Consider the following 14508-nt stretch of genomic DNA (forward strand, 5'->3'; position numbering starts at 1 on the left):
TTTATCGCCGCGGACCGGTAAATGTTTGATAATTTTTCCGTTGCCCGCTTGTCCCATTGTGTGACAAGCGGGCCACGGAAAAATTATCAAACATTTACCGCCCGCCACAGTGGGGCGGCCCGGTGCCGATTGATCCACGGACCGGCATCGGTCCGCGGCCCGGGGGTTGGGGAACACTGGTGTAGAAGATCTGGCTTCAGAGAAGCTGATTTGAAGGCATATCTGGGTAAAGACTCTTAGAAGAAAACCCGGTGAAGGCGATATACCATTTTAGCCATGCATACTCAATGAAATTTGCCTACATAGAGGGTGTGCTTGTCATATTGTTCAGTCTGTGGTGATGTAATTTGATTTTGTGTAAGTTTGTAACTTAACCTTTACGTTCACCAAATTCCCTTATAACATCCCCTTTCAAAGCGCTCAAAACAGTAAACGAAGGCCATGAAATAAACATACACTCTCTATAATGGTAAAGCCCAACTGAAGACAAAACACAGCAACGCAGTATGGTTGTGTAACTCTGTCCATTTACATAATTAGATCAACTTAGATGTTGTGAACAGTTATATTTGGAATTTTGGAGCGAATCAAGTGCAGATTTAAACTTACTGAATCATGCCTGACTTAAGGTATACTTTCTTTGGAGGTATAGTCTAGTTACTCTAAAATTTGAATATGAGTTTCTTAGGGGTGCTTTGACCTGGGAGAAGTAATAAACACCTCTGTATGGTTATTCTATTGTGCACGCAGGCAAAGACATATTCACCTGAAATTGCCCTCTAATAATCCATCTGTGTCGGGCAGCTGATGTTTATTGAGAGTTGATAGGCAGTGCAGCCTCCAAAATAATGCACATTTAAAGATCCTTTCCTATGCATAAAGAAGGTGATTTAATCTTAAGTAATTAAAATTATTTCTAGTAAAAATGTTTCAAAAAGACGTACAAATTGTTTGGCAGCATTAAATGGAGATATGAGGTCTATATCCCTGTCCGAATTGTGTGCTTTTTCATTCGGTTATAAAATCTGAGTCTTACTTTGTCATGCTAAGGAGCTCATATCATTGATTCCTGGGGTTGCAATAAAAAGTGCTCCACGTGGGCTGGTGGACGTAGGAGAAGTATCCAGACCAGTAAAGGAACATATCTAAACGTATAAAGGTGTAAGAAACAGATCAAAATATTGGTGGTAAGATATTTCCTTAAACATGTACTTAGAGCAGCCTAGGTGGGATTCCAGCTGTTGGAAGTATTTAAGAAAAAAACAAGGAGAGTAGTGAACATCTTCAATCCACTATCATGCCTTTTAACGCACTCTTGCTGATCTCTGCTTTCTCCCTTTGTGGCCGTATATCCGTCTTTCTCCCCCGTTTTTCTCTGTTGCTCGTGTTGAATATCTTTTGAGTACAAATATGTGCTGCTCCCTAAAAATGAGTGCCGCTATGCCCCACAGGGTCAAATTAAGCACTGAATTCTACAAAGGTCAATGGCAACATTACCATTGATCATTGACATTCATTTACAGTAAGAAAGTACAGAAGGTGCCCATTTCCTCCCTCTCTCCCTCCTTCGGTAGCGACGGCTTGCACAGCGTCTACTCATCTCTGGCTTTGATAGGAAACCACTTCATTAAGCCGTTTGGTATGACAGCCGGCAGTGCAGCGAGATGTGCGGTGAGTTTGACATTAATTGATGCCCCCTTCATGAGGCATTCGTTAACACATTTAGCCGATTGACTGCATGCTTTTCAGAAAGGATGCAGAAATGTATTTGACCACAATCGTAAAGAAGCTGTTTTTATGATGCCCAGACCTAAGACCACTGTACAATTTAGATGCTTGATCCTGGGTTAATGCTCCTTTATCCTTTGGAAAACCCTGCTTCAGATCCTGGGCTCCGGTTTTCGTGCTTCGACCTAGTGTGAGTTTGCCAAGTTACTCTCAAGGGTGGCTGTGAATGCTGTTGACACATACAATAGCTATTTACTGATGTTTACTTAAAAAAAAATTTAAAAAAATGTAACGTTTGTGTCTCCGTACTGAGGCCCTATTAATTATTCTCTGTGTGTCTCGTGCAATTTCGATAATCAGAAATGTTTTAACTGGCCCTTTCACTGTTGGCGGCGTGTTACTTGAGGAAAAGCAGAGGGCTGTAGGTTTAATCAGTATTTCTAAACTTTTAAAATAACATAGAGCTGATGTTCCACCACAGATAGTCTACCTAAAAGGTATGTGAACAATTTGCCAGAGAACTTGTCTTTCACAACTCTGCAAAACTCGGATAATGTGAGGCTATCACAAGCCTTAGTCAAGGTTAAAATACAAACTCATACAAAATCCACTCACATCACAGGCCTTAGTCAGGTTCGGCGTGTTAAAGTCTGATGTCCGTGCTTTTCATATTTTTCAGTCTGTCGTGATGTAAGTGGATTTTTCCACTTATATCACCACAAAGTAAAAATATGAAAAGCACTGACATCAGACTTTAACACGCCGAACCTGACTAAGGCCTGTGATGGAAACTTCGGAAGCACTTAGAAAGTCATCCCCAGACTGCTGAAAGTGCTGCAGTATTCATATACTAATGATGGTGCGCTAAGGAAATGGTAATAACATAACTGTAATAACATCGCAAGAATGTATTTCACAAGCTTGCACTGAGGAGAGTAAGGAACTTCTAGAATGTACTCAGACATTGAGTCAGTCTATGTGCACTTGGCAGAGTTTAATTCAGCTTTTGTTATTTCTGTTCCAGCTTAATCTTTGGTCGACCTATGTACCAATACCCATCTGCAGTTTCTAATTTCGTATTTTAACTCTCCTATCGCGATCTTTAAGCTTCTTTATTTTGAACGGGGCCATTATAATTTGCTTTGCAGCTGTTTGTAAGAAGATTCTCAATGCATTATTTACTAAGAGCTGTTCTTTTATATTAGTTAGGCAGAAATACTCGGGCACCGTATAAAGCAAAAATAGTAAAATAGCTTGGAGGCATCACTCAAGATTCTCTCTCTCTGCCCTTTTTTTTTTTTTATAACATGGAATATTTTTCCCATAATCCATTTGAAGTGCAACGTGTCTGTTTATAGAGCCATAATGCTTCTCAGCAGATACGAGGAGTTTCTACTTTCTGTAATTTGGTCTATTGTCAGTCTTCTCAAAGTCACTTGCTGTTTTGCACCTTAGCAAGTGCACAACACCCCTCTTGCTAGTTAAAATATATATATATATATATATATATATATATATATATATATATATATAAACATATAACGACATCCATCCTAACCACTGGCGAGTGAGATTTGCATGTTGGTGAGTCTGTGATCCAGTGAGAAGGTCTTTTGTGCATGTTGGTGAGTCTGTAAGCCGGTGCTTGTGTCCAGAGGCACACAGACGTGTGCAGGTTTAGAAATGCGCATGTATATGTGTGCATTCCTTCGTTTTGAACAACCTGGGTAGATGAAAAAGCAGGAAGAATCAGGACTACTGTTAGAATTCATTTTGAATTGCTTCGTTTCTTTTACACGTGTAAGTTTGAGCTTTTGTTGTCTCTGAACGCACTGTCTATCACATATGTTATCTTATGTATATTTGTTTAGGTAAAATAAGCCTGGTTCCACGCCATGGGCTTGCAGCTGGTTTCTTTCCCTAACTGGGGCACTGTATTCATTATAATTGTGTGTTCAAATAACTAACTGACCTCGGCTGTGGTATTTTGGGGAGGGAAAGGCTGATATCTATACCTTTGAACAACGTAATCCTTTGAAGGGTCTCAAGAATGTGGGGAGTCAGGCAGCTGCAGAAGGGAGGCAAGGACAAGACTGGGAATGGAACAAGTGTGTGGATACTGATTAACTCCTTAAAAATATCTGTATGACGTATATCATTAGTTACACATTTTATGTATCCTTTGATGTATGAGTATAAATATCACTGTTAAACGCTTTATGTCAGCACACTTTACTTCGGGCCTGGGATGCCAGTGGTAAACCTGTCCTCTTTGCTGCAGCAAAAATAAACAGACCTTTGGTCATTGATTTTTCACTCCGGCTCTCCGTGTCAAAACTCCTTTGTAAATGCATTTGTAAGTATCTGCAAATATGTGCATTTGACAATTTGGCGCCCGAACAGGGACCTTCCAGTGGATATCTTCAGTAGCTCTGTCACGAGACGTGCTGCCAGTGGGGGGACGCCGTTCCGGAGGTGTAGATTCCAGGGGCCCCTGCACAAAGACTTAGTTTCTGAAGCAGCTGCATCTTATCCACCGGGCAGGTTTCCCCCCGTTTTCTCATGATGTCCCAGCGAAGTCCCTGAAACATCGGTGTTTATCTTGACGGATTAGTCTGACACGGGCGGCCGGAGAGAAATCCAGGAAAAAGCAGATAGTCAGGTAAGACTGTTCCTCGCTGGCTATTTGTCTGCTTTAACTTGCATTTGAGAGAATAATTGTTTTTGGATAACTTATCATTTTTGGGAATGATTAGTTCTTGGTAAATTTGCATTTGTACAAGGTACCATTTGACAATTTGTATTACATGTGTTTTTCTTGTTTGAGTAATTTGCCCAGGCCTGGAGCAATTTGTAAGTTGGTAAATATTTGAAAAGGTTTTCTTTCGTGCACATTTGAAAAAGGGTTTTTTTTTTTTCGGTGCAGGTTGCATTTTGAAATTTGGTGCGTGTTGCATTTTGAACAAATTAAAAGGTTAGATATGGGAAATAAGAAATGTTGGCAAGGGTTATGTCTTTGTTTTCGCCGAAATCATGTGCCACGTTTAGATAAAAAGCAACCCATTCCAAAAGAGGGAACACCAGGGTGGGACATGTTAAAGGATTATGGTTTAGAGAATAATTTGTATAATAGTATATGGCGCAAATATACTAGACATTGTCCTGACCTCCAGTGGCCGGAGGATGGGTCTTTTGATTTAAAGAAACTAACCTACCTACAGGAATGTTTGTTTCATAAAAAGGCTAGACAACATATGTTTGAAGTATACAGAAAATGGGAAATTGAGGCCACCAAAAGAAAAACGAAGTCAGATAAACTGTTAGAGAAGGAGAACCGGAGAACCATCATGCAGAAAGCCGCCCTGTACCACCATTCCCAAACCCAGAAAAGAATTGAGTCTGAAGATAGAGTCCATAGGGCCCAGGTGGAGGGAAGTTATGTATCAAAGCCAACAGAACCCAAACATGCATTAGAGGAAGATGAGGTAATGCTACAGCTATTAGATAATAGCCCTACTGCACCTCCACCTTACACACCCCCTGCAGTAGCCCAACCTATCATGGGGGCACAGCAACAGCAGCAAGGGCAAGGGCACAATTTGGGAAATCCAGGTGCACCACTACAGCAGCATGTGCCACAGCCACCACAGCCTCTAGCTCAAGCCACCCAAATAGCCCAAGTCCTAATCCCTCCGCCACCTGCCCCACCACTACCAGCCAACACTGCAAGGTTACCAATAATGTCCCCTGCCCCTAATACCCCAAATGGACAACGCCGACGGTGCACAGCCACTCACTCACTTTCACCCATATGGAGCACACCTATGAAGTCGATTTCGCCCCCTGGTACCCGCTCCACTATTGGGGATTGGGAAAAACGGGTTATCAAGGATCAGTCAGATAACTGGATGTCACATCTTATTTACACCCACACCGATATTATGGACACAATACAACAGATGTCACATTTTGGACAGCAATTAGCACTGTTGTATATGATTGAAAAATTGGAGAGGGATTGGAAGTCTTGCATTACAGATTCTACCCCTCTCCCTTATGAACAAGAATTAAACCAATTATGGCGGGACAGTAGGGCTTGTATTCTTGATAGTAGCAGCATAAATGAGGGAGTACGCATTTGTGTCATAGCCAGGGAAGATGTTCTAAATAGATATGACAAGGGGTACCCAATGAGGGAAGTGCACCCTGATATGCCCACTGCAGCTGCAGTCGCAGCAGCAGCTGCCGCCGGACAGCCAGCTCCCGTGCCGGTGGCCCAATTTGTTCATATACCATGGAAAAGGGAGGAGGTAATGGCTATAAAGAAAGACTTGCCAGACCCTCGAAAGAATCCAGCTGGATTCTATCGGGACCTTAGAACTGCCATTTCCACCACAACCATGACTCTCAAAGACATTGACTATTTTTTTGGTGTTTTATTGGGTCCTGAAGTTTGGCATAAAATTAGAAGAGTAGATGATGCACCTACTTTGGGAAATACATGGGGGGGTTTAGAAGCACATGAAGCACAAAGGGCACCAGGAACCCTGCCGCATCAGGATATTTTAGATTTACCTAATCGGATATTGACTAAGTTAGAAACTGTTATACCTCTTCAGACTGTGGATTGGGGAAAGCTTGCCACTTATAAACAGAAAATAGGTGAAGATGTCCCAGATTATTTTACTCGAATTGAACAAGCGTTCATAGATTTTAGCGGTCAAGACCTCGCCACCGTAACAGGTGTCACACTATTTGTAGAACGCTTTGTTAATGGCCTTCTACCTGAAATATCACAAAAATTAAAAGCAACAGAGAGTTCGTGGATGACGAAGGGACAGGCAGAGATTTTGCAGATGGCGCAATACTATGAGAGCAGGTACAAGGAAGAATTAGAAAAGAATGAGAAGTCAGTAAAAGAATTGAAGAAAAAGGCATTATTACAGCAGGCATACCCTCAGCGGGATGCAACCCCTCAGCAAAGGGGTGGCCCACCAAGGGGACGGGGAAGGGGTCGAGGCCGAGGTACATCTGCACCACCCCAAGACCGCCGATTAAATATCAACCAATGTGCCTACTGTAAGCAGGATGGACATTGGCGTGATACTTGCCCATTACTGGAAGGAAGGCAAAGTATGTCACTTCATAGAGGGAACGCGGCAGGTAATGCACGAGGACGAGGAAGAGGTAGAACTGATCAGAATTCGCAGAATGAGAATCAGGTCCCGCGTAACACTAATATTTTTGACAATGCATTTGAACGACAATATTATGCTGATGATTTCTTTTCTGAATCCTACAATTATTAGGACAGCCACAGACAGGGCCAGGGGCGAGTAAGTATTCCTGTAGATCAAAATGGTCCCTACATTGATGTAAAAATCGAAGGAGAGGGCCATAAGTTTCTTCTAGATACTGGTGCCACCAGAACATCTATTGCACATTCTGCAGTCCCCGGGGCTCCCCTGTCTGGGCTTCATACCACATCAATTGGGATTTCTGGAATCCCCGTGGTGAGCCCCATCTCAACACCTATGAGAGTAACTGTAGGCCCATTTACAGTACACACGCCACTCTCTTTAACATCAGGTTGCAATGAAAACTTGTTTGCATTAGATTTGTTAAAGAAATTAAATGCAGTTATTCACTGTTCAATGGATGGTGTCTATGTAACTATGGATAGTGTTTCCCCAACTCGGTGCATGTTCTCACAGGAATACGACTTACCCCCAGAGCTACAGGAAATAGACCCTCGCTTATGGGCCAAAGGCAAGAATGATGTAGGCATTATGGATATCGACCCTATTGTAATAAAAATCAAACCAGGTGCCCGGTTACCTCGTGTTCCTCAATACAAATTACCTAAATCAAGCGAAAAAGGGCTCAAGGCAGTCATATCTGATCTTGTGCATGCAGGTGTCATAAAGGAAATAGTGAGCAGCCCATGTAACAGTCCAATCCTTCCTGTTGTAAAGAAACGAAATGATGCTAATAGATTAGATGGTGAGCAATCATTTACTGATAACACAGTATATCGATTAGTTATTGATCTCCGAGAAATTAATAAAATAGTAATTCCCCAGTTTCCCGTGGTCCCAGACATGAATAGTCTTTTCACCATGATCCCACCCTCTGCGTGTTTTTTCACCGTAATCGATTTGAAGAATGCTTTCTTTAGCATTCCAATTGCCGAAGAATCTCAATATTTGTTTAGCTTTGCGATTTTTGGTAGATCATTCGCGATGACAAGAATTCCACAGGGCTTTGTTGAGTCCCCGAGCATATATAGTCAATGTCTTAAACGTCAATTAGACCAATTCGATCCACCTACAGGCTCTGCGTTGTTGCAGTACATTGATGATATTTTAATTGCCTCAGATTCCATGACACAATGTAAGACTGATACTGTTGCATTATTACATCATTTAGCACCTCTGGGCCATAAGGTGTCCCTTCCAAAATTGCAGTATTGTAGAGAGGAGGTCACCTATCTAGGACACCTCCTCTCTAAGGAGGGAAGGAGATTACATCCAGACAGAATTAAATTGGTTCATACAATGACTGCACCACGCACCCCTTCTGAAGTCCGAGCATTTTTGGGATTTACATCTTTTTGCAGACAGTGGATTCCAAATTTTTCACTTATAGCAAAACCATTGACTGCTCTGACACTTTCAGATGTGCCCTCTCCTGTACCTTGGACTGACAAATGTGAGGAGGCTTTTCAAGAATTAAAAAAGGCGATGTGCTCTGCTCCTGTATTGGGTAATCCGGATTACAGCAAACCATTTGTTTTATTTGTGCATGAAAAGCATGGCTGTACACTGTCTGTTTTGACACAGGCCCAAGGTGGGAGACAACGCCCTTGTGCATACTTCTCTTCCACCTTGGACACTGTGGCGCAAGCTTTGCCTACTTGTCTTAGAGGAGTGGCTTCTGCAGCAGCTGCGGTGAAACAAAGTGAAGGGTTTGTTGGTGGCAATCCGCTCACTGTGATGGTTCCTCATGCCGTTGATATTTTGTTAAACAAGACACAGACGCAGCACCTCACCAGTGCTCGTCTAACGGGTTACGAATTAACATTGTTCAGTCCAAATATTACTTTGAAGCGGTGCAATGTCTTGAACCCAGCTACGTTACTACCCCTCCCTCAGGACAATGTGGAATTTGATCATAATTGCATTTTTGCCACTGAGGAAGAAACTAAGGGACGGGTAGACTTGACAGACACTCCCCTATCTGACCCACAGGGAGAGCTGTTTGTAGATGGGTCTTGCTTCAAGTTACCAGATGGTACGACCACTGCAGCCTATGCCGTCACCACAGTCAAAACAGTGGTTGAATCTCATAGAATCCCGCAAAATTCGGCACAGGCTGCAGAATTAATTGCCCTCACCAGAGCTTGTGAAATAAGTGAACATCTTAGTGTTAACATCTACACTGATAGCCAATATGCGTTTGGAGTAGCTCATAATTTTGGGCGACTCTGGGCGAATAGAGGCTTTATCACGTCACATGGCACTACCATCCAGCATGGCAACTTGATTGTGACACTTTTGACTGCTCTCAGTCTGCCCCGTCAGGTCGCAATCATTAAGTGTAGTGCCCACAAAAAAATTACTGATGATATAGGACGAGGAAATGCTTTTGCAGATGCTACAGCGAAAGCAACAGCACGAGCACCATTTGACAATGCATATGTTGAGAGTAGCATCAAGGGAGAGCCCCAGTACGAAGTATTAGAAAATACCATGCAGTGTGTGAGAGATATTCAAGCAGAAGCAACAGCAGAGGAAAGGGAACAGTGGGAGAAGAACGGTAGACTAGACAGTGAGGGTTGTTACACAGATGACACAGACAGAAGAAGATGGATGTTACCTAATTGCTATGTACACGCTATGGTTACTATGGCCCACAGTCCTGCACACATCAGTGCCCAAGGCATCAAGACAACTTTGGACCATGTTTGGAGTAATCCTCTGATATCCAAAGCTGCTAATAACCTGGTTAAAAGTTGTATGGTGTGTGCAGTGCACAATGCAGGAAAAGGGACCCCTACGCCCCCTGGTCACTTTGCCCCTCCTGATCTCCCTTTTGAAGCTATACAGATGGATTTTATCCACATGGAACCGTGTAACAAACTGAAATACGTGTTAGTGGTAGTATGCATGTTTTCAAAATGGATAGAGGCCTACCCATTAAAAGACAATGGTGCTCTCTCTACCGCCAAAATATTACTAAAAGAATATTTTCCTAGATACGCCTTGCCACGATTAGTCTGGAGTGACAATGGCAGTCATTTTTCTAATGAGGTAATGGAGAAGGTCTGTACTGCCCTTAACATCAAACATCGATTTCATGCTGCAAATCACCCACAATCAGCGGGCCTTGTAGAAAGGTATAATTACACCTTGAAGAGCAAAATAGCTAAGATTTGTGCTGAGACCAACTTAAAATGGCCAGATGCTTTGCCCCTAGCATTAATGTCCATCAGGATGACTGCCAGTAGCAAGTCACGATTATCCCCCTATGAAGTTGTCATGGGGAGGCCAGCCAATATCTGGGGGGTACCACGACCAAAGAAGCTTTCTGAAGTGCAATATCCTTTGTTTGTAGATTACTGTAAACAATTGACTAAAGATTTGCGTTTGATCCACCAACAGGTCAAGGCCAGCCTACCGACTCCTCTTGAAGGCCCTGGTCACCCTTTTAAGCCAGGGGATTGGCTTATGACAAAGAATTTTCAAAGAACCAACAGTCTTCAGCCCAGGTGGCGGGGGCCAGCCCAGGTACTGCTTGCAACACAGACAGCGGTGAAAGTGGAAGGAAGGAAAAACTGGATACATGCTAGCCACTGTAAGCGTGCACCAATTCCACTACAGAGTACTCTAACAGCAGAATTACCATTGTCTCCTGATTACAGCGAAGTAGGGAGACAGGAAACACCTCCACAGGTTTCAAGTGCTATTTCTGCTCCTGCGGTGACACAGCAGCCCAGTGACGAAGAGTTGCTGTTTGAAGATCAACAAACTCATCGATACAACCTGCGTCCTCGCCCATCCAAATGAACAGAATTTTGAAGGTGCGTAAGGTGGTGACCCCTACGAAAAGCTACATTTACATCACCCTGATAGCTCCTAGCTTGGAATTGCAAACTGAGGTCTCTTCTGAATGGCCAAGGAATCCTTTGCTCAGCAGAATACGGCACGCCTGCCTTTGTGAAATACAGTTCCCCGCTTTCACCGCCACCGGCATTTCCGATGCCATTGATGTACCAGCATTAAAACGAGCTATCCTCACTGTTGTTACGCACACTTTGGGCGACGAGGTTGTAAATGACTGTGATGACTAAAATTCCAGCATGAACACGGGTGACTAGCCTGTGCAACGACACCAGAACATTGGTCAGAACAATTGTCTCAACGAGAACACAAGTATAGTGGGATGCAGCTTGTGCAACGCTATTCAATCAGTGGGTAAATGGAGTTAACAGTTCTGTGACTGGCGAGAAAGAAAAAAAAAACAAAAACAAGTACCAGTTCTACGGAAGCGGCCAGCCATTAGGGTTGGTGCGGTTTGTAGTCCCAGCGGTAAAAAAAAAAAAAAAAAAGAAAGGTGCCCTTTTTCTGTTTAATACCCAAGCACATCACTAATCTGGTTGAAAATTGCTGGCCTCCGCCCTCATTTTGCTGAGACACTGAACGAAACTGACAAACTATACTGAAGACTAACTTTGAAGTATTGCGACTTACTCACTGGGAGTTGAGACTCACCAGGAGTTAAAACTTGAAAAGGAGAAGCTAAGGGACCTAGGATCAAGCCAACCTCTATTGTCCTGGACCAACCAGTGCAGCCTAACTGCTAGAGTGTAAAGCACGGCGGTGCTGAACCCTAGTGGGTGTGAACATTGAAGGAAAAATTTACTTATTTGTATCTATACGTATATGATTATTAGTATAGTGATATCAATATTTTGCATTTACATATTTGGTAATTGTGTGAGTATATTTTTGAACACGCGTAGGCGGTTGAGACGAGTAAAACGGTATCATAGAAAAGTTGTAGGACCAAGGAGAAGAGCACAATAAAATTATGAAGATATATCCATTTGGCAGGACAAATATCCCTCTAGAGAATAGGGAAGAGTGGCCTTATAACTATTTCTACAAAACCATAATGAAGTACCTAGTGACCCTTATGTTAATATGTATAATGTCCAGTGGTGTTGCATCATTGTTGCAAAATCCTACCTTACATCCATTAATAAAGGTTCATGGAAAATTAGCGGAGACATTAAGTCTCACTGACTGTTGGATTTGCCGGCACTTGTCTAGACACCCCGAGGATCCTATAGGCCTTTATGAAGTACCAGTATCACCAAGCGAATATGAAAGAGGGGAAGTGTGTCTTGTACCAAATACCACTTGGAGATGTGACCAACAAGAATATCAATGGTACCCTAGGTGTGCGGTGCTCCCTAATACCCAGGCAGAATACAAGCTCTCCCCGATGCCTGGAGAGAATGCCACACTTAAAATGTTTCCCATATGTTTTGGTACCTATTTTTATGGGCAAAACCCAGAGGCAAAATACATGGGAAAGATCCCTCCTGAACAGTGTGTTTACACTTTGTTATTTGATATAAAAACAGGGAATTGGGATCTTGAAGGAGAGGAGAAAATAGACAGAAATTGGACAGCGTTAATTAATGGGACTCATCAAAATTACACTGTGAATTATTGGAACCTGACTGTGGGAGAAAATGAGATTCTAGTAGATCCAGAAGGATTGTTATATGATCCCTCCAGAGAACAAGATAGAAATGGGAAAAATTCACCTGTAATATTGTCCCGGGTTTTCCTTGGCCCCCTCTGGACGGCTAGATGTTCATATGTTGCACCCTGGGCAAATGTATCATTGCTAAATACAATCTGGGAAGATTACAAATATTGCAATAATTCTGAGCATGACACCCCAGAGGGTGTAGGATTGCCTCGAATAAAATACAGCATTATAAATTCACAAATCCAGGGAGGCATGTACTTCGTATGTGGAAGAACTGCATATAAAGTACTGCCTCTAAACTGGGAAGGGATATGTTCACTGGCATATTTGGCACCCAACATTACTGTGATATCAAATATATCATCTTCCCAGCCCCTTAACATGGGGAGTTTTGCACATAGGTACAAACGAGGGACACCCATACTGGAGGAGCGAAAGAACTGGGTATTTCAAGTATTACATGTTCTTATTCCCGGATTTGGAATTTTCGATTTGCAACTGGCAATGATGAATATGTCAGCTGAATTAGCCATTGCATTTAATGCCACCAGAGAGGCCATAGGAAGTATACAGGTAGAGATAAACTCTGCAGCCCAATTGGCGATACAAAATCGGCTTGCCCTAGACTTGATTACAGTACAACAAGGAGGAGTATGTGTTTTAATCCAACATCAGTACCAGCAAAAGTGCTGTTATTTCGTCAACAAGTCATCCGAGATAGAATTGGATATTGGGAAAATAAAAGAAGCAGTACAGGTATTTGAAAAGGGGGGCCAATATGAAGGAGGCGATTGGAGTTTATCATGGTTATGGTCTTGGTTTGGGGGGTGGGGCTGGTTGTTTAAAGACATACTTTTTATAATAATAGCTATTGTATTAAGTTGTTTATTAGTGCAGTGCTTACCTGCTCTCTGTTCCTGTTTAAAATTGTGTAAACTTCCGCCAGTGAAAATACTAGAAACCAATCGAGCTATGATGCAGAGAGAAGAGATAACTTCCCTAATGGCTATTGACCCCACTGTCCTCACTGCAGATACTGGTTGCTCATACCCATCGGTTGTTTATGTCCCCATGAATGCAAATTTCAATGAAGTGGGAGTAAAATTCAACATATATGAGGAAATTTAGAACTATTCAAACGTTTATTATGTTCAGAAGAAAAAAAACTCAAAAAGGGTCGATTGTTAGAATTCATTTTGAATTGCTTCGTTTCTTTTACACGTGTAAGTTTGAGCTTTTGTTGTCTCTGAACGCACTGTCTATCACATATGTTATCTTATGTATATTTGTTTAGGTAAAATAAGCCTGGTTCCACGCCATGGGCTTGCAGCTGGTTTCTTTCCCTAACTGGGGCACTGTATTCATTATAATTGTGTGTTCAAATAACTAACTGACCTCGGCTGTGGTATTTTGGGGAGGGAAAGGCTGATATCTATACCTTTGAACAACGTAATCCTTTGAAGGGTCTCAAGAATGTGGGGAGTCAGGCAGCTGCAGAAGGGAGGCAAGGACAAGACTGGGAATGGAACAAGTGTGTGGATACTGATTAACTCCTTAAAAATATCTGTATGACGTATATCATTAGTTACACATTTTATGTATCCTTTGATGTATGAGTATAAATATCACTGTTAAACGCTTTATGTCAGCACACTTTACTTCGGGCCTGGGATGCCAGTGGTAAACCTGTCCTCTTTGCTGCAGCAAAAATAAACAGACCTTTGGTCATTGATTTTTCACTCCGGCTCTCCGTGTCAAAACTCCTTTGTAAATGCATTTGTAAGTATCTGCAAATATGTGCATTTGACACTACCTTATGTACTTGTTCTCTTGTAAGGATCTTCAGTCTGTCTTGTTAGGAGGGAAGGGTTCTCAAAAATGTAGTCTTTGGAGCAAATAAGACTATGGGGCAACAGGAGCTAGATTATCAAAATTATTGGTAGCGAATGTGAAGATATTGTTTGTGAGGGCAGTAATGTGAAGGGATTAGCCACT

At 42.3% G+C, this 14508-nt stretch overlaps 1 protein-coding gene and 1 long non-coding RNA gene across 2 annotated transcripts in view; both read left to right on the forward strand.

Annotated features, from left to right (window-relative positions):
* The window catches only part of PDZD8 (PDZ domain containing 8), a 402964-nt gene that overhangs the window by 14112 nt on the left and 374344 nt on the right, over positions 1-14508 (forward strand). The window lies entirely within an intron of this gene.
* On the forward strand, positions 3496-14252 carry LOC138300217 (uncharacterized). The gene is made up of 2 exons (XR_011204891.1): positions 3496-4390; positions 10392-14252. It is a non-coding gene; the product is annotated as an uncharacterized lncRNA (long non-coding RNA).

This window comes from Pleurodeles waltl, chromosome 6, assembly GCF_031143425.1.
Source record: "Pleurodeles waltl isolate 20211129_DDA chromosome 6, aPleWal1.hap1.20221129, whole genome shotgun sequence".
Lineage (NCBI taxonomy): Eukaryota > Metazoa > Chordata > Amphibia > Caudata > Salamandridae > Pleurodeles > Pleurodeles waltl.